Here is a 21658-nt window from a genome sequence, read left to right as displayed (position 1 = left end):
ACAACAAAATAACCCATTGAGTCAATTCTGTCTCATGTGCTGTTTTTGTTGAGTGCCATCGAGTCAGAATCAAATCCATAGATGACCCTCCAGCAGGTTTTAAGAGCCAGTTAATCACACGGCCAGAGATTGCACGTCCTTCTCTACAGTGTAAGTGGTGAATTAGAACTGCATGCCTTTGGGATTGTGGTGATTTCCTACTACTAGGTCATTAGAGCTCCCTGACTCATTGGGACCCTCAATCAGGTTTTGAAGGCTGAATATCTTTATAAGAGGAAACTATCCATTTTTCTCCCATTGGGGATGTTGGTAGATTCAAACTCCAGATGAGTTAGCATGGTTAGCATTCTGAAACATTATGCACTATGCCACCTAGGCTCCTTACCACCAAGTATATACATCCCTCGGACCCAAGGTCCCTGCACTGGGACTTCTGGACTTGGGAGATGGAGAGATTTAACACCAGAGACATCAAGAAGTATTAACAGAAAAACAGCAGCAGCAGAGGCAAAGCAGCCAGAGATGGCACAATGAGCTCTCTGGCCCAAAAAGAACTGATCATTATTAATCAAGAGGCTTGCAGGTGGAGTGGGGACCCTTTGGAATTTGGTGAAACTAGGCTCATCACTTTACTGAGCAGGAACTCAGTAGTGCCTTCAGGCCCAAGCTCACCGGCAGAGTAGGGTACCTCTGTGACAATCAACACTTTTTGTATCACTTGCTTAAACACAGCAGAGGCTGGGCTACCTTAAGAGGCCCTGAGGAGTCCAAGGACCAGAGATACCTGCTAGTGGTCATGGCTGAGAAGAGGCTGTCCTGATTCAGACTAAGAATTCAAAGAACTATCCAGAATCAGTCCTGACCCTGCATTGTAACCTCTTGCTTCCCTAATAAATCCCAGTAGAACATTATTGTTGTTGCTGTTGTTATGTGCCGTCGAGTTGTTTGTGACTCATAACGACCCTATGTACAACAGCCCTAAACCCTGCTCTGTCCTGTGCCAATCGCACTGTCTCTGACACTTCCATCCTGATTACCCCAGTCACTGAATCAATCCACCTCATAGAGGGTCTTCCCCTCCTGCGCTGTCCCTCAACCCTACCAAGCATGATGTCCCTCTCCAAGGATCGGTTCCTCCTTACAACATGTCCAAAGTATGTCAGATGAAGGCTGAGAATCCTTACCTCCAAGGAGACGCCCAGTTTAACCCTTTCCAGGATGAATCTGTTTGTTTTCCTAGCAGCCTATGGTACCCTCAATACTCTTCTCCAGCACCATAGCTCAAAGGCATCAATTCTACTTCTATCCTCCTTGATCATTGTCTAACTCTCTGATGCATAACAAGTGATAGTAAAGACCATGCCGGTATCAGACACACCTTAGTCTCCAGAGAGACACCGTTGCTCTTTAGTACTTTAGAGAGGTCCCTAACAGCAGACTTTCCCATCGCAATACCTTTTTTGATCTCCTAGCTGTTGGTGCCAAGAGTGTTGACTGTGGAGCCAAACAATCTAAAGCTGTGAACAATCTCAGTCTCTTCACCATCCATCCTGATGCTGCCAATTTGTCCAGTGGTGAAAATCTTTGTCTTCTTGACGTTGGACCTCAATCCATATTGAAGGCTGCAGTCCTTGACCCTCTGCAGCAAGCGCTTCAGGTCCTCCTCAGTTTCAGGAAACAGAGTTGTGTCATCTGCATAATGCAAATTGTTAATAGATCTTCCACCAATCCTGACATCTCATTTCTCCTCACAGAGCCCAGCCTCCTGGATAATCTGTTCTGCATACAGGTTGAAAAGGTATGGAGAAAGGGCACATCCCTGGTGTACTCCCTTCCCAATTTTGAACCATGCAGTGATTCCTTGCTCCGTTCTGACAGCTGCCTCTTGGTCCAAGTAGAGGTTTTGCATTAGCACGATCAACTGTTCTGGGATTCCCATTCTTCTCAGAGTCAGTCACAGTTCGTTATGATCCACACAGTCAAATGCCTTTGCATAGTCAATGAAACACAGACAGACATTCTTCTGGTATTCCCTGCTTTCAGCTAAGATCCGACATTTTTGTTGTTAAGTGCCATTGAGTTGCAGGTGACTCATACCGACCCTATGAAAGAGAGTCCTCAATGCTTGGGTGCCTTTCATCCTCTCTCCAGGTTCATAGGGTTTTTGGAGGCAAGCTATTATGGAAGTGGATGCCACTCCTCCTTCCACCCTTGTTTTAATCGGGCAGCTCCACCCCACTCTCTGTCCGCATTGGGTAGCCAGCCATTAACGCATTGGACACCTCAGTGTCACAGTGTTCAGCCTCACAGCAATCACAAGTGACCGCAGTAGGGCAACTTGTACACCAGGGCTATATGACCTAGAGGAATGTCTGAACATAAACAATGAAAGACTGGCCTGAGGGCCGCGGATTAAAAGTCACCCACCTTTGTCTTGGTAGCATCGTTTTCTGTCCACAGGGCCAGCTGATCTCTCTCTCTCTCTCTGTGTTGATATTATTGTTGTTAAGTACCATCAAGTTGCAGGTGACTCACAGCAACCCTATGAAGGAGAGTCCTCGACGCTTGGGTGCCTTTCGTCCTCTCTCCAAGATCCAACATTAGACAATATAAATTATTCTGTTGTCAAGTGTTGGTTGACTTTGTTCATTATGACAAAGTCAAGCTTATACTATATGATACGGACAGAGAAGAATGTGTTTGGTGCATCTGCGATCCCTTGGGTAATCTCTTGGTTCTTCTATGTTCAGTTATAACTATGAATGGGTAAGTGTGACCGTGGCCTCAATAAGTGCATATTCACCTGAATTTAGAACTCTTAAGGATGAGGATCTGAGTTATTATACCGGATAAACCACTTATACCAGCTGAAGTGCTAGCTAAGGGTAGTGACAAAGTAGATGTTGCTGAAAACCAAACTCAAAATCTTACTGAAAGAAAAAAAAAAATCTTATTGAAAGAGTGAGCAAATTACAATACCAGATTAAATACCAACCTAGAATAGTATCGGCTTAGTAGGCTTAGTATATTCCTTCCATCTTCTTTTAATACCTCCTGGATCATTTACTATTCTGCCTAAAGCATCCCTGATTATAGCAACTCTAGGTTTGAATTTGTTCTTCAGTTCTTTGAGCTTAAGAAATGCTGAATGAGTTCGGCCTTTTGATTTTCTGACTCTAGCTCCTCGCACATTTCATTGTAATATTTTGCTTTGTCATTCCGTGCTGTCTTTTGGAATCTTCTGTTCAGCTCTTTAGCATCTTGACTTCTTCCTTGTGCTTTGGCTTCTCTTCGCTCCAGGGCAATCTTCAGAGTTTCTTCTGACATCCATTTTGGTCTTTTCTTCCTCTTCTGTCTTTGTAATGACCATTTGCACTCTTCCTGGATGATACATTTGACATCTTCCCACAACTCATCTGGTCTTCACTCATTATTGTTCAAGGCCTCAAACCTGTTCCTGAAATGACTCTGAAATTCAGGTAGGATGAAATCAAAGTCATATTTTGGCTCCTGTGGATTCGGTTTAATTTTCCTCAGCTTCAGCTTGAACTTGCATATGAGTAGTTGGTGGTCTGTTCCACAATCAGCCCCCGGCCTAGTTTTCACAGCTGTTATTGAGCTTCTCCAGCGGTTTTTTCCACAGATGTAATTGATCTGATTCTTATGCATACCATCAGGTGAAATCCATGTGTGTAATTTGCGTTTGTGTTTCTTATAAAACGTACTTGCAATGAATAAGTCATTGATTTTGAGCAAGAGCCTATGGTGATGAAGGAAGAAGTTCAAGTTGCTTTGAAGGAAATAGCAAAAAATAAGGCCCCAGAAATAGATGGTATACCAATTGACATATTTCAGCTAACAGATGCTGCCTTGGATGTGCTCACCAAATTATGTCAAGAAATCTGGAGAACAACCACTTCGCCATCTGACTGGAAGAGATCTATATTTGTTCCCATTCCAAAGAAGGGTGACCCAATTGAGTGTGGAAACTACAGAACAATATCATTGATTTCACATGCAAGCAAGATTCTACTGAAGATTATCCAAAAACGACTGGAACAGCACATCAGCAGAGAACTGCTAGAAGGCCAGGCTGGGTTTAGAAGGGGTCGTGGTACTAGAGATATTGTAGCTGATGTTAGATGGATCTTAGCTGAAAGTATGAAATACCAGAAGAATATCTATCTGTGTTTCATTGATTATGCAAAGGCGTTTGGCTGTGTGGATCATTACAAACTGTGGCTGACTCTGAAAGGAACGGGACTCCCAGAACATTTAATAGTGCTAATGCGAAACCTATACTTGGACCAAGAGGCAGTCATCAGAACAGAGCAGGGCAACACTGCATGGTTCAAAATTAGGAAGGGTGTATGCTAGGAATGTGTCCTATCTCCATACCTTTTCAACCTGTATGCAGAGCAGATTATCCGAGTGGCTGGGCTGTATGAGGACAAGTGTGGCGTCAGGATTGGTGGAAGATCTATTTACAATCTGCATTATGCAGATGATACAACCCTGCTTGCAGAAACTGAGGAGGACCTCATGCACTTACTGCAGAGTGTCAAGGACTGCAGCCTTCAGTATGGACTGAGGCTTAATGTCAAGAAGACAAAGATTCTCACCACTGGACCAATTGGTAGCATCAGGATGGAAGGCAAAGAGATTGAGATTGTTCACAGCTTCGGTTTGCTTGGCTCCACGGTCAACACTCTTAGCACCAGCAGCCAGGAAATAAAAAAATGTATTGCGATGGGAAACTCTGCTGTTAGGGACTTCTCTAAAGTACTCAAGAGCAACGGGAGACTAAGGTGCACCTGATACAGGCCATGGTCTTTGCCGTAAGAGAGTTGGACAATGACTAGGGAGGATAGAAGGAGAATTGATGCCTTTGAGCTGTCGTGCTGGAGAAGAGTATTGAATGTACCATGGACTGCCAGGAAAACAAACAGATTCATCATCCTGGAGAGGGTTAAACCAGGCTACTCCTTGTAGTCAAAGATTCTGGGGCTTCATCTGACATACTTTGGACATGTTGTAAGTAGAGACAGGTCCTTGGAGAGGGACATCATGCTTGGTAGGGTTGAGGGACAGTGCAGGAGGGGAAGATCCTCTATAAGGTGGATTGATTCAGTGACTGGGGTAATCGGGATGGGTGTGTCAGAAGCAATGCGATTTGCACAGGATAGAGCATAGTTTAGGGCTGTTGTACATAGGGTCGCTATGAGTCGCAAACGACTCGACGGCACATAACAACAACAACACAACGACAGAGTAGTATCTAACATTAAAGTGAAGGCATTAGTTAAGAAGGAATAGGATCCTGAAACTTAGGAAGGAGGCATGTACGTAGACAACAAAGAAGCTGGGGAGTGTGAACCTTTAAATTTATCATACTAGTCCTGCTGACAGAAACAACCTTAACTTCCATCTTGCTTGGAAATATGAAGGAGGAGAAAAACACCTTCAACAGGATGAATTGATGCAGAAACTGAAATAATGGGTTTAAATACAACAAACTGTTAGGATGGCACAGGATGGGAGTGAGGTTTTGATCTATTTGAGGCTGTTGTGGAGTTAACCACAAGCACTAACAACAAGTACAACCATCTGACAAAATTAAGCCAGTTATACTTTTGTCTGTTGTAGATATTTGTCCACAAAACTTAAACATTTTCTGGGGCATCTCTTGAGACAAATGCCTTCCAAGATATTGTTGAATACTTCAAGCACCAAGTCCACTTTTTTTGCTTCTAGACCTATAATGAGAGTTAAATACCAACAAGCCCCAAAAGAATCATCCATCTGTATCAGGATTTCACCTGTGTTAGGAAGAGACACTACATTCCAAAAGATCAGCTTAGTTTTTATAGTAAATACAAAGAGAAACCTTGAGAATATACGGATATATATGAGGATGTCAGTAAGGGTGTGGGGAAATGGTGCAAAGAAAAGAAAACTGGATCTGTTTTTATTGGCTTTAGCCCATGAAGCATAGATGCTTCCTTCAACATATTAGCTTGAGAGGTTAAAGGATCAACTAGTCTATTTAGTTGGTTTGCTGAAGGATGGATTATGCTGTGGCCTTGTGGTGGTGCAGAATATTAAATCTACCAGGGACTATCAAAAGAACAAGAAGAAAATCTGTGTTAGAAGAAATGAAACCAGAGTGCTCCATGGAGGCAAGGACATTGAAACTTCATCTCTCTTATTTTGAACATGTTGTCAGGAGTCACTAGTCCTTGGAAAAGACATTGTGCTTGGAAAAGTATAGGGTGAGCGAAAGATAGGAAGACCTTCGAAGAGATGAATTGAGACAGTGACGGGTTTGAACACAGTAAAGATAGGGCAAAGGTCAATTTGTTATTCATAGCATTGCAGTGAGTTGTAATCAACTTGATGGGCCCTAACCTGGTTTGGTGAAAGTGAGGAGGACTTGAAATGCTACAGGAGATTATAGACTATAGCCTTCAATATGGATTGCATCTCTACATCAAGAAAACAAAATTCTTCACCACCGGAATAAGCAACATGATTGTTGTTGATAGCCTTCAAGTTGAGCACAACTCATAACAGCCCTATGAAAAAAGATCTGAAGCCCCTCTACAGCTGTCGACATTTATCAAAGTTCATAGAGTTTCTGAGTCATGTTGTTTAGGAAGTAGATGCCACTCCTGTTTCCAACATAATAAATGGAGAAAAGATTGAAACTATCAATGACTTCATCTTCTTTGGATCTACAAGCAACACATTTGGCATCAGTAGTCAAGAGATAAGGAGATGTATTGCACTGAACAAGTCTGCTGACAGAGACATCCCCAAATTAGGAGCAGTGACGTCAGTTTGAAGACTAAGGTGCACCTGATTCAGGCCACAGTCTTTTCATTCATTTACTGTGAATCTGAGAGCTGGACAGTCAACAAGGATGACGGAAGACTTGATGTTTTGAGCTGTGGTGTTGGGGAAGATACTCCTATGGACTGCCAAAAAAAACCCAAACAGATAATGTCTTGAGTAAAGTGAAGCTAGAGTGCTCCTTAGAGGCAAGAATGGTGAAACTCATTTCACATACATTAGGCATGTTGCTAAGAGAGGCTGTTCCTTGAAGAGGGGGCATAATGCGTGGAAAGGTGGAAGGTTATTGAAAGGGAGAAAGATAAAAAAAAAAAAGAAAGGGAGAAAGATCCTCAACCAGTGACCCTAAGAACAATATATATGAACCCTGGCCTATCTTGTGCCATCTTCCTCATCTATGACATTCCTGAGTGCATTGCTGCAGTCCTGTGTCAGTCTATCTCATTGAGAATCTTTCTCTCTTTGACTGACCTTCCACCTTTCCATGTATGCTCTTTCCAAAGAATTGTCTTTCATAGAAACATGTCCAAAGTGTGTGAGAAAAAGCTTCACTAACCTTGCCTCCTAAGTGTACTTTGGCTACCCTTTCTCCAAGACATATCTGTTTATTCTTTTGGCAGTCCATAGGATATTCAGTACTGTTCTTCAACACCACAGCTCAAAGGCATCAATTCTTCTTCTGTCATCCTTATCCATTGTCCTGCTCTCAAATGCATAGCAAGTGATTGCGAAGACAATGGCTTTAATCAGGCACACCTTAGTCTTCAAATTGACATCCTTGCTCCTCAGTAATTTTTTTAATTGTTATTAAATTTTATTCGTTTTAATGAACATTTACAGATATTTTGTGTTTTTATTCATTCATTGTTGCACTGTTTTCTCTACCCTCCTCCCCAGTTCGTTCTTCTTTCCCCTCCCCCCCGAATGTCTGTTTTAATTGTCCACTTGCCACTGTCAAAGCCAGTTCTGATTAATCTCCTTTGTCCGTGTGTCCTTTGCCATTCCCTATCACTCCTCCCTGAGAGACTTCACCCTGATTCATAAGGAAAAGGGGATGGCGTATTCTGTTAGCTACTTCCTGGCTCCTCAGTAATTTGGAGAGGTCCCTGACAGGAGACTTGCTCAGTGCAATATATCTCCTGATCTCTTGTCTGCTGGAACTAAGTGTGTTGATGGTGGGTTCAAGTAAGATTAAATCATTGGCAGTTTCAAACTTTCCCCCATCTATCACAATGTCAATTATTTCATCTTACTTAGACCCACAGTCAACATTCTTGGTACTTACTATCAGTCAAGAAATCAAGATATGTATTGGATTGGGAAAATCTGCTGTCATGGACCTCTCTAGAGTAATGATGCCAGTTTAAAGACTAAGGTGTACCTGATCCAAGTCATGGACTTCTCAGTTGTTTCCTACGCATCCGAAATTTGGATAATGACTAAGGATGACAGAAGAACTGGTGACTTTGACTTGTGGTGTTGGAGAAAAGTATTGAATATCTTATAGACTGACCAGAGAACAAACTGATCTGACCTGACGAAGGTGAAACAAGAGTACTCTTTGGAGGCAAAGATAGTGAAACTCTTACACACTTTTGGCCTGATGCTAAGAGGGGCCAATTTTTGGAGAAGGACATCATGATTGGAAAGTTGGAGGGTCATCATATGGGAGGAAGACCCACAACAAGATGGATTACCATTGTGAGCATAACAGTAACTTCAAGTGTGTCAGAGATGGTGAGGATGGCACTGGATAGGGCAAGGTTCAAAGCTGCTATTCATAGGGTCGATTTGAGTCACAGTCAATGGCACTTAACAACAGCAACTGATTCTGATCTGACAGTAATTCCAGGAGACCCCAAATCTCTTTGTGTCCCACCAGTCAGGGTAGAGTATGAGGAGATGAGGTCATCAATAGAGTCTTAGCTCAAATCCATCTTACAGTGGGTCTCCAAACTCATCTTGTAGTGATTTTCCAAGTTCTAAAGTGCATAATTGGAGTAGATACATTCAGCAACTGCACAACCTCCACACTGGCTCCCTGACATTTCATAAGGACTATAATGTAGAAAAGTCAAATGGAAGCCTTAGAATTGCTTTTACCTAGGACGATAGTAAACCAAAAGCAGTATTTCACTCTAGGAGGAATGGCAGAGATTAGTACTACCATTAAGGCCTTGGAAGATGCAGGGATGATGATTTTTACCACACCCCCACTTAACTAGCATATTTGGCCTAGGGGGGAAAAAAAGAGATGATTTTAGGAAAGGATTCTTTATTATTGTCGACTTACCCAGGTGATGGTTCCAGTTGCAGCTGCTCTAATTGATGTGTTTTCATTGCTTGAGCTGGTACCTGGAATCCAGCTGTTCATCTGGCCAATGTCTTTTCTCCATTCTGATTTTGGATAATCATTGGAAGCAGTTTACCTTTAGCTAGCAAAGCCAGCAATACTCTTCCATGGTCCTACCGCAAGGATATTTCCACTTGCTAGTACTGTTATCTTAATTTCATCTTCAGGGATATTGAACTCCTTTTGCTCAGTCTTTTACACTGAAAGTATTATGCTGGTTGGACCTTGTAAGAAAGAAAGAGTGACTCAAGGCCTATTGTCTGTGTGCTAGAGGGTGGGAAATTAACCCAACACAATTCAGGCACTTTCTACCTCAGCTGAATTTCTAGGGGTTTCATGTGGGGCACATCAAAATCAAAATATTCACTTTTAAATTAAGGATGTGTTGTTGCATCTTGCCCCTCTTACAACTAAAAAGGAGGTGCAGCACTTTGTGGGCTTCTCTGGATTTTGGAAGCAACACTTCCCTTAAATGGATTGGCTATCCTGGCCTACTAAATGACTCAGAAAGTTACTAGTTTTGAATGCAGCCCAGAAGAAGAGGAAGCTCTGTAACAAGTTCAGGCTGCTGTGCAAACTGCTCCGCTATTTGGATCATATGACCCAGATGACCCAATGGTGTTTGCGGCAGATAAAGATGATGTTTGGAGACTTGATGGGCCCCACTGGTGAATTACAGCACAGACTCGGGATCTTTGACTAAAACCCTGTTATCCTCTGCAGCAATTTGGTGGCAGGTTAATTACGTTAGAATGCTTCTGTTTTGGAAGGGCAACATTTTGTTCTTTCTCAAGTAGACTCTTAACTCTAAATACAAATTAGCCTTCCCACAGTCAGCATTTCTCCAATACTACTACTTGCAGACCTACATGAATGGAGAAATCGAATTTATTCCTTGTAGAAGGCCTGACCTCTAGAACAAAGCTTGGCACATGGCAGGGATTCAGTTAATACTTGCTACTGGTGAAAGAATGAATAGAATGTTAAGGCATTTGTCAGCCATTCTGCAGCCCAGCCTGGTTAAGATGTTAAGGTTACAAACATGAAACAAGGTCCCTTCCGTTATATAGTTAGGTGCCATTAAGTTGGAACTGACTCATAGCTGACACTCTAGCCGGCTTTTTCCGAGGAAGTAAATTGCATGGGCGGAGAGTCCCTATCTTCCTCTTATGGAGCAGCTGGCAGATTCAAACTATGCCTTTGGGTTGACAGCACAACTTCTTACCATGAAAGCTACTAGAACTCTCTTCTTCCCATACAGAGTAAATGTAAGGGGAAAAAAACGTTAGAGAAGGGGTAGAGGTGGTATAGGGTAACCATTTTAGTTCTAATAGTTAAGAGCCACTTCTCTGAAGTAAAACATTTCAGTAGAGAGATAAGTGCTAGGAGCAAGTCTAGTTAAGTGCTCTATGAACTTTGGGAGAAGAGCAAGCAAGGACAAACAAAACCCCTGGGGCAGAATACTTTTTTGCTTTGAGTAACAGCGAGAAGACCAGTGAGGCTACACTGCATAGCCAAGCAACAAGGAAGGTCATGGAATCAGAGAAGTAGGCTCCAGATCATTTGAGCTCTTGGAGGCCATTGTTATCCTTCTGGTGTTTTATTATGTGATGAGAAACAACTAGAGTTTTCCAGAGAGAATATGTGGTTTACATTTTAAAAGGTCACTCTGGCCTCCCTGTTTAAACTGTAGCAGGGCAGTAGTGGAAGTTGACAAACCAGTTCTGTGGCTTTGGCAGTAGTCTAGGTTACAAGATGTCCCACAACAAATTCACCCTATAATGTTTTGTAAATATGTGGGTGTGGGACAGGACTAGGCAGGGTTTGTTTCTGTTATACATAGGGTCGCTGTGAGTTGGAACCTAAGGATTGACACCCAGCCACAAATTTGCCCTCACTTTGAAATGATTGAACACACTTGTACTGGAAACAAATTCACCCTCTCTTGCATGCACAGTTGTTTGTGGAATTTTTTTTTTTACTTTTTTCCCTTTTTTATTAATTAAAATTTTTAATTTTTATTAATTTCCATTCATTCATTGTTGCACATTTTCCTTCCTACTCTCCTCCCCAGTTTCCTTTTTGCATGCACAGTTTTTAAATCAGGGAAATAGGTTTTAGCATTTTCCTGCACTGACTCAAAAAACTCAAAACCATTGCTGCTGAGTTGGCAGTGACTCATGACTGAAGGTCCAGTGATTTGTTCGAGCCTGTAAATCATATAGGACAAGACTGCCCATCATTTTCCAGTACAGAATCACCATTGGATTAGCTGCCTGCCTCCATACAGAGCTAAGCCAACAGAGCATCCTAGCTAAATAACTGAACCATATACACTTGTTCTGACTTAACTAACCTACGAATTCAACTTAAAGATGCTGCTAGGAATAGATCTCATTCATAACCTGAGGACTGCCTGAAATAATGAATAATTTTAACAGTAAGAGTTGAGAAAGGGTTAAATTCTCACACATCAGCCATCTGGTTGAAAAGATCACAAGCCTGGTAGATGGAAATGACTTTGATGTTAGGGACTCTCTGTAGGATTATTTTAGCTATTAGTATATATAGTATGCGGATTATACAACCTTGCTTGTGGGATACAACCTTGCTTGCTGAAACTTAGGAGGACCTGATGCATTTGCTATAGAAGGTCAAGGACTGCAGCCTTCAATATGGCTTGAAATTCAATATCAAGGAAACAAAGATTCTCACCACTGGGCCTATTTGACAGCATCATGATAGATGGTGAAGAAATTGAGGTTGTGAACAACTTCAGTTTGCTTGGCTTCACAGTCAACACTCTTGGTACCAGCAGCCAGGAAATCAAAAGAGAAATTGCATTCAGAAATTCTGCTGTCAGGGACCTCTCCAGAGTACTGAAGAGCAACACTGTCAGTCTGGAGACTAAGGTGTGCCTGATCCAGGCCATGATCATTGGAATTACTTGCTATGCATCAGAGAGTGGGACAATGACTAGGGATGATAAAAGGTGAATTGATGCCTTTGAATTGTGGTGCTAGAGAAGAGTATTGAATATACCATGAATTGTTATGAGAACAAACAGGTTCATCCCGGAGAGGATGAAAACAGGCTGCTCACTGGAGGCAAGGATTCTGGCATACTTTGGGCATGTTGTAAGGAGGGACCAGTCCTTGGAGAGGGACATCATACTTGGAAGGGTGGACAGATAGCCCAAGAGAGGAAGACCCTGGATGAGATGGATTGACTCAGTGTTTGAGATAATGGGGGTAGGTATGTCGAGACAATAAGGTTGGATCAAGATAGTACGGGGTTCAGAGCTGTTGTACGTAGGGTTGCTGTGAGTCGCAGGTGACTTGACAGCACAAGAGAGCAACATAATGTTGGTTATAGACTTCACATTATGTCATTTATCTCTTTATGTCACCATTTATTTCTACACATATTATTTTTTCACTATTTTTTACTTTCTGGCCCCCAAAGTTCTCATATATGTTTATTAACTAATGTAAATTTATACTTTTATAGATGATTCTTTGTGAGAGTGCTATTCTTGAGGCAAACATCTTGTAATTTGGCTTTAACTATTGTTTCACACTGACTTCATGGGCTACTTTAGGCTTAAGGTTTAAAGATTATTTATGGACATTTGATTTGGTACAGTACTCATCTGTCTGTCAGTTATTGAGGTAACTTGTGTATTTCTGTGATGCTAAATGCTATACCACTGGTGTGACAGATACCCAAAGGGTCACCCATTGTGACCAGGTTTCAGTAGAGATGTTTAAGACAGGCTAGAAAGTAGGATAGGCCATTCACTTCTTAGATAGCAGGACTCTGAAAACCCTATAAATAATAGAAGAATATGGACAGTTTCTGTATTAGAAGTACAGCCCAGATTGGAAGTCAATCAAAAAGGGAGAAATAGCTGCAAACATACTTTAATAGTTGGAACATGAAATGTTCAAAATATGAATGTTGGAAAACTTTAAGTTGTGAAAAATGAAATGGAATGCATGGACAGCATTATTGAGATGAGCTGTATTGGTGTTGGTGACTTTGAATCGGACAGTCACATAGTATACTCTGACAAGAATGAAAAACAGAGGAAGAATCATGTTGCATACATAGTTAAAATACAACTTAAAGATCTATCCTACAATGCAGTATTGTGAGTGATAGGATACTATCTATACACATACAAGAAAGAACTGTTAATACAACTTATTCAAATATATGTACTAACAGCTAAAGATGAAGAGGAGAAAATTGAAGATTTTACCAAATTTTGCATTCCAAAATTGATCAAACATGCAATCAAGATGAATTAATGACAATTGTTGACTGGAATGCAAAAGTGGAAAACAATGAAGGAATGATAGTCAGAAAGCACAGACTTGGTAAAAGAAATGACGCTGGAAATAGAATGATAAAATTTTGTGCATCCAATGATTTATTCATAGAAAATACTTTTCCTAAAAAACACAAAATATTATTTTATACATGGACCTCAGCTGATGTTCTGCATAGGAATTAGATCGACTATATTTGTGGAAGGAATTGTTGGAGAAACTCAATTGTTGTTAGGTGCTATTGAGTTGAGTATGACTCATAGTGACCATATGAACAACAGATCTGAATCCTGTCCTATCCTGTGCCAGCCTCACAGTCTCTGACACACTTGATCCATTGCTTCAGTCATTGTCAATCCACCTGTTTGAGGGTCATCTTCTCCTTCACCATCCCTCCACCTTTCCAAGCATATTATCCTTCTCCAAGGAGTAACCTCTCCTAGCTACATGTCCAAAATATGGGATATGGAGCTTTGCCATCTTTGCCTTCAAGGAACACTGTAGCTGAACCTCCTCCAAGACTTCTCTATTTATTCTTTTGACAGTCCATGGGATATTCAGTACTCTCCTCCAACACAACAAAAGACATCTGTTTTTCTTCTGTCATCTTTATTCATTGTCCAGCTCTCAAATGTATAGTAAGTGATTGAAAAGACCATGCTCTGAATCAGGCACACCTTAGTCCTCAAACTAACATGCTCATTAAATCATTAAAGCCAGGCCAGGTGCTGCTGACTATGGAAGAGACCATCAGTTACTCATGTGCAAATAAATATGAGAGAGAAGAATGGATGCCTTTGAGTTGTGGTGTTGGAGAAGAGTATTGAATACCCTATGGATTGCCAAAAAATCAAATAGAGATATCTTGAAGAAAGTATAGTTAGAGTGTTCCTTGGAAGCAAAAATGCAAAGCGTTTTCTAGTGTACCTTGTGCATTTTGCTAGAAGAGGCTACACCTTGGAGAGGGACATCATGCTTGGAAAGGTGACAGGAAAGAGGAAGACTCTCAACTATATGGAATTGACACGGTGACTGCAGCAATGGTCAAGTATGTCAGAAATGGTGTAGATGGCACAGGATAGGGCAGGGTTCAGATCTCTTGTTCATAGGGTCACAAGAGTCGTACTTAACTCGAGGGCACCTAACAACAGCTAGTCTCAGTGGATCTGGTTAAGTCAGTGTTGGGATTTACTCCCCAAAACGAAAGTCCTTTAAGGTTCATCTTCACATACGGACTGAAAAACTGACCTGGAGTCAGACTGAAAAACTTTGTTGTTGTTGTTGTTAGGTTGTTGATGAGTCTTCCTCTGATCTTGATGCCACATTTTCCTTCATAGAGTCCAGCTCAGCCTATAAAGAGAATAGGTATGGAGAAAGTATACAGCCCTGACACACATCTTTCTTGATGTTAAAGCTTGTAGTGTTCCCTTGTTTGCATTCACACAATAGTCTCTTGGTTGAGGTATAGGTTTTGTATGAGCACAATTAAGTATTTTGAGATTCCCAAAATGTTAGCCATGATTTGTTATTACTCACACGGTCAATGTCTTTGCATAATCAACAAAACACAGATGGACATCCTCCTCTGCTTTCAGCCAAGATCTGTCTGAACATCAACAATATCTCTAGTTCCATGGCCTCTTCTAAACCCAGCTTGAACTTGCTGGACATTCTCTTTCTATCAGTTTAGCCATTTTTGTATGATCTTCAGCAGTATTTTCCTTGTATGTGATATTAATGCTATTGTTCAGTAATTCCCATATTCCACTGGATCACCTTTCTTAAGAATGAGAATAAATATTGATCTCTTCCAGTCAGTCAGCCAGGTAGCTGTTCTCCAGATTTCTTGGCACAACCTGGTGAGCACACTCAGGGCTGCATCTGTTTGTTGAAATGTGTCAGTTGGTATCCCATCAGTTCCTGGGACCTTATTTTCTGCTAGTACCTTCAGTGCAACTTGCACTTCTTTCTTCATTACCATTGACTCTTAATCATATTCTACTTTCGGAAATACTTCCAGGTCGACCAGTTCTTTTTAGTACAGTGACTTGTGTATTCCTTCCATCTTTTTTTTTTTAATTTTTTTTTTATTTCACTATTTTTTTGTGTGTACCATCAAATCAGATCTGACCGGTACAGGAGAATATTGTTCCTCCTTCTCCAGCAGAGCATCTGGTGGATTTGAACTTATTCCTTCCATCTTATTTTGAAGCTTCCTGGATCATTCAGAATTTCTGCCCATAACATCTCACCATATTGAAAATTGAGACTTGAATTTGTTTTTCAGTTATTTCCGCTTAAATGTCGAGTTCTTCCCCTTGTATTCTCCAACTGCTGCTCTCTGCACATTCTGTAATAATATTTTGTTTTGTCTTCTCAAGCTGCCTTTGAAATCTGTTCATACCTTGTACTCTTGTATCTCTTCCCTTTGTTTTGACTTCTCAGTGCTCTAGTGCAATTTTTGGAGCCTTTTCTGACATCTATTTTGGCCTTTTCTTCCTCCTCTGCCTTTGTAATGACCTTTTTGCTTTCTTCATGCGTGAAATCCTTGATGTCATCCCACAACTCATCTGGTCATTGAGCATTAGTGTTCAGTGCCTCAGACTTATTATTGAGATGGCTTTTAAATTCAGGAAAGACTTTCCCAATATACTCAAAGATAGACCAAGCTCAGAGAGCTCTGGTAGCCTAATGGCAAGAAATTGCACTGCAATCCCAGAGGTACATGGTTTGAATCCACCAGATGCTGTGCTGGAGGAGGGGCAATGTCCTCTTGTACCAGTCTGATCCGATTTGACAGTACACACACACACACACACACACACTTTTTTTAAAAAAAAAGAGATAGACCAAGGTTATAGTCATAATTTTGGTTCTTGTGGACTTGCTTTCATTTTCGAGAACTTCAGTTTGAACTTGCACATGAATAATTGATGGTTTGTTCCATAGTCAGTCCCTGGCGTGATTTGACTGCTGGTATTTGACTACTGATATCTTCTACAATGATTCTTTCTACAGGTGTAGTCATTCTGAATCCCATGTAGTCCATCAGCTGAGGTCTGTGTTGATCGTCACTGTTTTTGTTTCCTAAAGAAAGTATTGGTGATGAATAAATCATTGAATGTATAAAATTCAATCATTTGTTCTCCAGTCTCATTTCTGCCACCAAGTCCTAACTTTCTGAGTACCATTCCCTCTATTGTTTCCAACTTCTGTATTACAGGCACCAATTATTATTAATGGATCTTGATTGCATTGGTTTGTCAATTTTGGACTGCAAAAGTTGAAAGAAATCCTATTTCCTCTTTAGTTTTATCTTTTGGTGCATATATTTGAATAATAGTGACATTAACAGTTCTTCCTTGTACATGTATGGATAGTATTCTATCACTCATAGGATTGTACTTCAGGATAGATTTTTTCCCCCCGTACTGATGTTTTTTTATATGACCATCTTTGTTGTTGTTGTTATGTGCCGTCGAGTCGCTTGAGACTCATAGCGACCCTATGTACAACAGCCCTAAACTCTGCTCTGTCCTGTGCCAATCGCACTGTCTCCGACACACCTGTGTGGATTACCTCAGTCACTGAATCAATCCATCTCATAGAGGGCCTTCCGCTCCTGCGCTGTCCCTCCACCCTCCCAAGCATGATGGTCCTCTCCAGGGACCTGTCCCTCCTTACAACATGTTCAAAGTATGTCAGACGAAGCTCCAGAATCCTTGCCTCCAAGGAGCAACCTGGTTTAACCCTCTCCAGGATGACTATCTTAGAAATCAGAAAAACGGAATAGAGGGAAAATTATGCAAGTGTTAAAATAGAATTTTGCTTTCTTTTTTTTTTCAAAGTAAGGTCTCTTAGGTACTTATTTTTAGTAGTTAAGTCCTATACTACAACATGAAAAGCAAAGAAAATTGGAAAAATATATGGTCCTACAAATAATTATCCTAAATGTAAATCACAAAATACAATACTGAATGAGAGAAAGACATTTAGATAATAAAGTTCTCTTTACTTCTGAAATTCATGTTTTTCTCCCATAGAGGTCTCTAAATTTGATTTTACTTCTGTTAATTTTTCTTAGTTTTTGCTAATTTTTCAGTGTAAAAACTTTTCCTATTTTTTTAGTGGAGAAATTAATTCTAATTACTTTGTTACTATTGAATCAGAATATAAAAATATATTTTTATAAAAATAATATAATTAAATTTAGCATAATCTATTACATATTTAACCTATGAATCTTTAATAGTAAGCAAAATGCTATAATAAATTAACATAAACTAAAGCACTGGCGATATTTTGGGAAAAGATAATGCTCTTGCTTTTGTCTGTTTCCTCACTATAATTTGTATAATAATATTTTTAATGCATTTGTTTGTTTTGAAGATAAATTTCAACCTCTTTAACTTTTACTTTGAGCCTTTAGCTTTCTAGTCCAAAGCACAGAAAATTACTAGAAGCTGGTTGTGTGTGGGATAGATCTTGAAATGATCATAACTGTGATTGCAACACCCTTTTTACTCAATTTTTAGTCTAAGGAAAGAACCATCACTTGTTTGTTCTATATTTAGTTCTGCAAGCATGGCTAAAAACAATACTGGGAAGGGTCAGCTTTCATTATTGAAAGAAACTAGAAAAACCAGTCTAATAAGAACTCAGTATAAGTACAGCCATTTTGGGGAATTTATAGGATTTCCCATACATACAAGTTTCCAGTCTAAGTTTTGTTAATTAGTTTTCTTCCTTTGGATCATTATCCTTCTCTCCTTGCTCAAAATAATGATAGTCAGGCACTAGTTATTTTTTCTACTGTCATGCTAATATATATATTAGTTTATTGATGCAGTTAAACCCGCAGTATGAACACCTTTAAGAATATGCCAGCGGAAAAGAACAAGTGAGACTTCTGGGTAAGACAGTGGATTAGACAGATAGGAATCCAGAACCTCTATAATAAAGACACCAGAAAACAAAGATAACCTATATAGATAATTCTGGAACCCAAAGTTTAAAACAGACAAGTACTTTTAAACACTAACCAAAGGAAGAAACAGAATTAAAATACTGAATAAGGAGACAGAGGTACCTGGAACCCTAAAAAGTGCAGTATGACCTTTTATGTATGTATGTATTTTACCATTTAAGGAATTTTTATTAAAGCAAGAATTTTATAATCCAAATTACATTTCCTTGCTCATTTATTAATTCTGTTGTCTAAAACAGAGTGACAGTAAAGAATTAAAAAATTAAAGAAACGAATGCTTTAGATTTGTACTTTGCTGAAAATTCTTTTTCCTAGGGTCTATAAAACATTAATTTGTCTTTGTATTTTGCTATTTTCCCCTGTTTTTGTTTTTAGATGAGTAAGTAATCAAGGACTAGTGTTGTATGTTAGTCCTAACATTTGCTTGGCATATGCATTTTCTTTCTTTTTTTTAAAAAAATTATTTTTTGTATATTTTGCAATGGTTTACACACACACACACACACACACACACACAATTTAGGTTAGCATGGCCATTTTGACGCACACACACACACAATTTAGGTTAGCATGGCCATTTTGAACAGTTGTCTGCTTAGCAAAGGAACTCATATGTCTGAGGCTGTCTCCACACCAATAGCTAGCTGATGAGATGAAGACGTGATCTCCTCTTTGTGGCCCCTGACCTCCAAAGGAAAGGACTTTCCCCACCACTGCAATGATTTCCCAGCCTGAGGCCAGGTCCAAACCATTTACTACCTGGTGCCAGTAGTATGCATGACTCTACACTCAAAATCTCCATCCAAGAGTTAGCCCACTGTGCACTGCTTGAGTGGCAGTCAGTTTCTGGATTAGTGAGCCCACCCCCTATGATTGGAGTTCTTGTCTCTCACAGAGGCATTTTAAGTGCCCCTTCCATACAGTGCACTATTTTGGGGCATTTCAAGTTGGTAGTGACTGTCCCTTCACACTAACCTTCTATGACTAGGTATCCTGTTTGCCTCCATCCCTCAGACGGGCAAAGCCTCCACTCCTAATCAGGCAGACTAATGTGAGGCCAGCAGAAAGCTCTGTCCCAGGCTGGGTGCCCTACCTGTCAATGCACCCTGGACCAGAAGACGTGGTATCCAGGGTCCAGCTGACATCTTAGGACCTCAGCCACCCCTGAAATGGGCAGAAATAAACATTCTGCTGGACTGTCAAACACTGGCAGACATTTTGCCTCTATCTATCATAGCAGGACACCGGTTAGGTGTCCTGTTCAGCAGTAACTAATTTTCTATTTCCCACAGATTTTAGGATTTGTGTTTGTCTGTTTTATAACTTGCTCCTGTGGGGTTCTTCCCCCCCTCTTTGGCTATCTTCCACTTTGTCTTCTCTCTAACACTTTTCCCTTCCTTTGCCAGTCATTTCTCTGTGTATAATTTTCTCTCTCTCTTTTTTCAACCTTTCTATTATGTTTCTCCTTAAGTTTATAACACTCTAGGTTTTAATTTTCCATTTTCTTTCACTGTCTAATCTTGTTTTTTACATGTTTGTTATTTTGTTTCTTTTTTCTTTGTTCCATTAACAAGAGACAGCAATGAACCATGCATAAACCTCTTACAGTGTCACCCATTGGGCAAGACTAAAGGCCAGTTCTTGCTCTATGTGATTGACAAAAAACTAATACCGACCCAGTCTGCCCTCAACGCTGTACTCAAACAGTGACCAGAACACAGCACAGGCACCACCATCCTCTGTCACACCCACCAGAAGACAGGAGGTCAAACACTAAGAATTACCGAATAAACAAATAACACAGTACTCTTTTTTTTAAAAAATACTTTACTGTAAAAACAATACATTGATTGTACATCTTATTACAATAGAAGAAGAATGTATTTGGATAAAGGAAAACAGTATTTTGAAATACAAAAATTAGAATGTAACATACTACCCATAAACTACGTATTTAGCCAAAATGAAATCTAGTTGCTTTCTTTTTTTTTTCTATAATTATATTTTATTAATTTTCATAAACATTTACAGAGATTTTGGGCTTCCACTCATTCATTGTTGCACTATTCTCTCTACCCTCCTCCCAGTTTGTTCTTGTCCAAATGCCACAGTGCTTGTCAAAGCCAGTTCTGATTATCTAGTTGCTTTCAAGACCTAACCCTAACTTAAAATATACACTGAGTAGAGATAGCTGCTTTTAGAGACTCTCAGAGTCTCTGTAAACAAAGACGTTGGGCAGTTTTGTTTACCTCTGCAGCATAGAGCTATAGCTGGCTCTGACCACAGGTACACAGATGGCCACTCCTAGATCCTTCAACTGCAGAGTGGACCTGGGAGAAGCACTGCCCTTGGGGAACTTCTTGTTGGCTACGAACAGTGAAGCTCTAAGAGACACCCTACTCCAGCCAGGTGAGAAGCCACCCCCATGGGCTGGTAGGTGAAGTGACTGGCAGGGGAGAAGTGCTTGCTTTGAAGCAGTGCTTCTCGCCCCGACAGCTTCAGCAGGCTGAACTGCAGAGTCTTTTATCTCAAGATTCAGCTTCATCACCGGCATTCTCATCTTCATCCACTTCGCTCTTCTCTTTGAGCATCTTCAGGCACTTACTCGCTAAAATCTTCTTTGGTAATATATCTGTGAGAAACTGAAACGTTTCTGATTCCTCGGCAGTATTTGACAGATCACTGTAGGTCAGAGACTTTTTTTCTTTTCCACTGCCATGTCTATAGGAGTAGGTGGCCAAATACTGAACAAAGAGTTCCGTGGCCTTGGCCGTGAGCATCAGCGCCTCCTGGTTGATGCTGGATAACTTGGGGGAGCTCTTCATGATGACCCGGATGCGGGACAGGGGCTGCGACACCAGCCGCTGCTCCCCGCCCTTCTCTTTGCCCACGATCACGTCTGCCATCCCTCCACCCTGGCCCACGGTCGGCACCCGCCGCAGGTCCAACCGCCAGCACGCTGCCGCCAATCCCGCCGCGACGGGCCCAGCAGACAAAGTTGTTGCCCGGGCGGCTGAGCCCCGCTGCCTCCTGGGAGTTGTGTGGTCGCGAGCCTTCTCGGCGGGACTCCACAGTACTCTTACACAGCTTGAGCAGATATACCAAAACAAAGACATCACCACCATGTCTTGG

The 21658-nt window shown here is 40.8% G+C and overlaps 1 pseudogene; it reads right to left on the bottom strand.

Moving 5' to 3' along the window:
• Positions 1 to 21054: 21054 nt before the first annotated feature.
• On the bottom strand, positions 21055 to 21432 carry LOC102875715 (annotated as a pseudogene).
• Positions 21433 to 21658: the final 226 nt, after the last annotated feature.

Source organism: Elephantulus edwardii, unplaced genomic scaffold, assembly GCF_000299155.1.
Source record: "Elephantulus edwardii isolate Elephantulus edwardi_28Jun2011 unplaced genomic scaffold, EleEdw1.0 scaffold00168, whole genome shotgun sequence".
Classification (NCBI taxonomy): domain Eukaryota; kingdom Metazoa; phylum Chordata; class Mammalia; order Macroscelidea; family Macroscelididae; genus Elephantulus; species Elephantulus edwardii.
The sequence above is the reverse complement of the archived record's forward strand: the minus strand, read 5'-3'. Positions and strand labels throughout refer to the sequence as shown.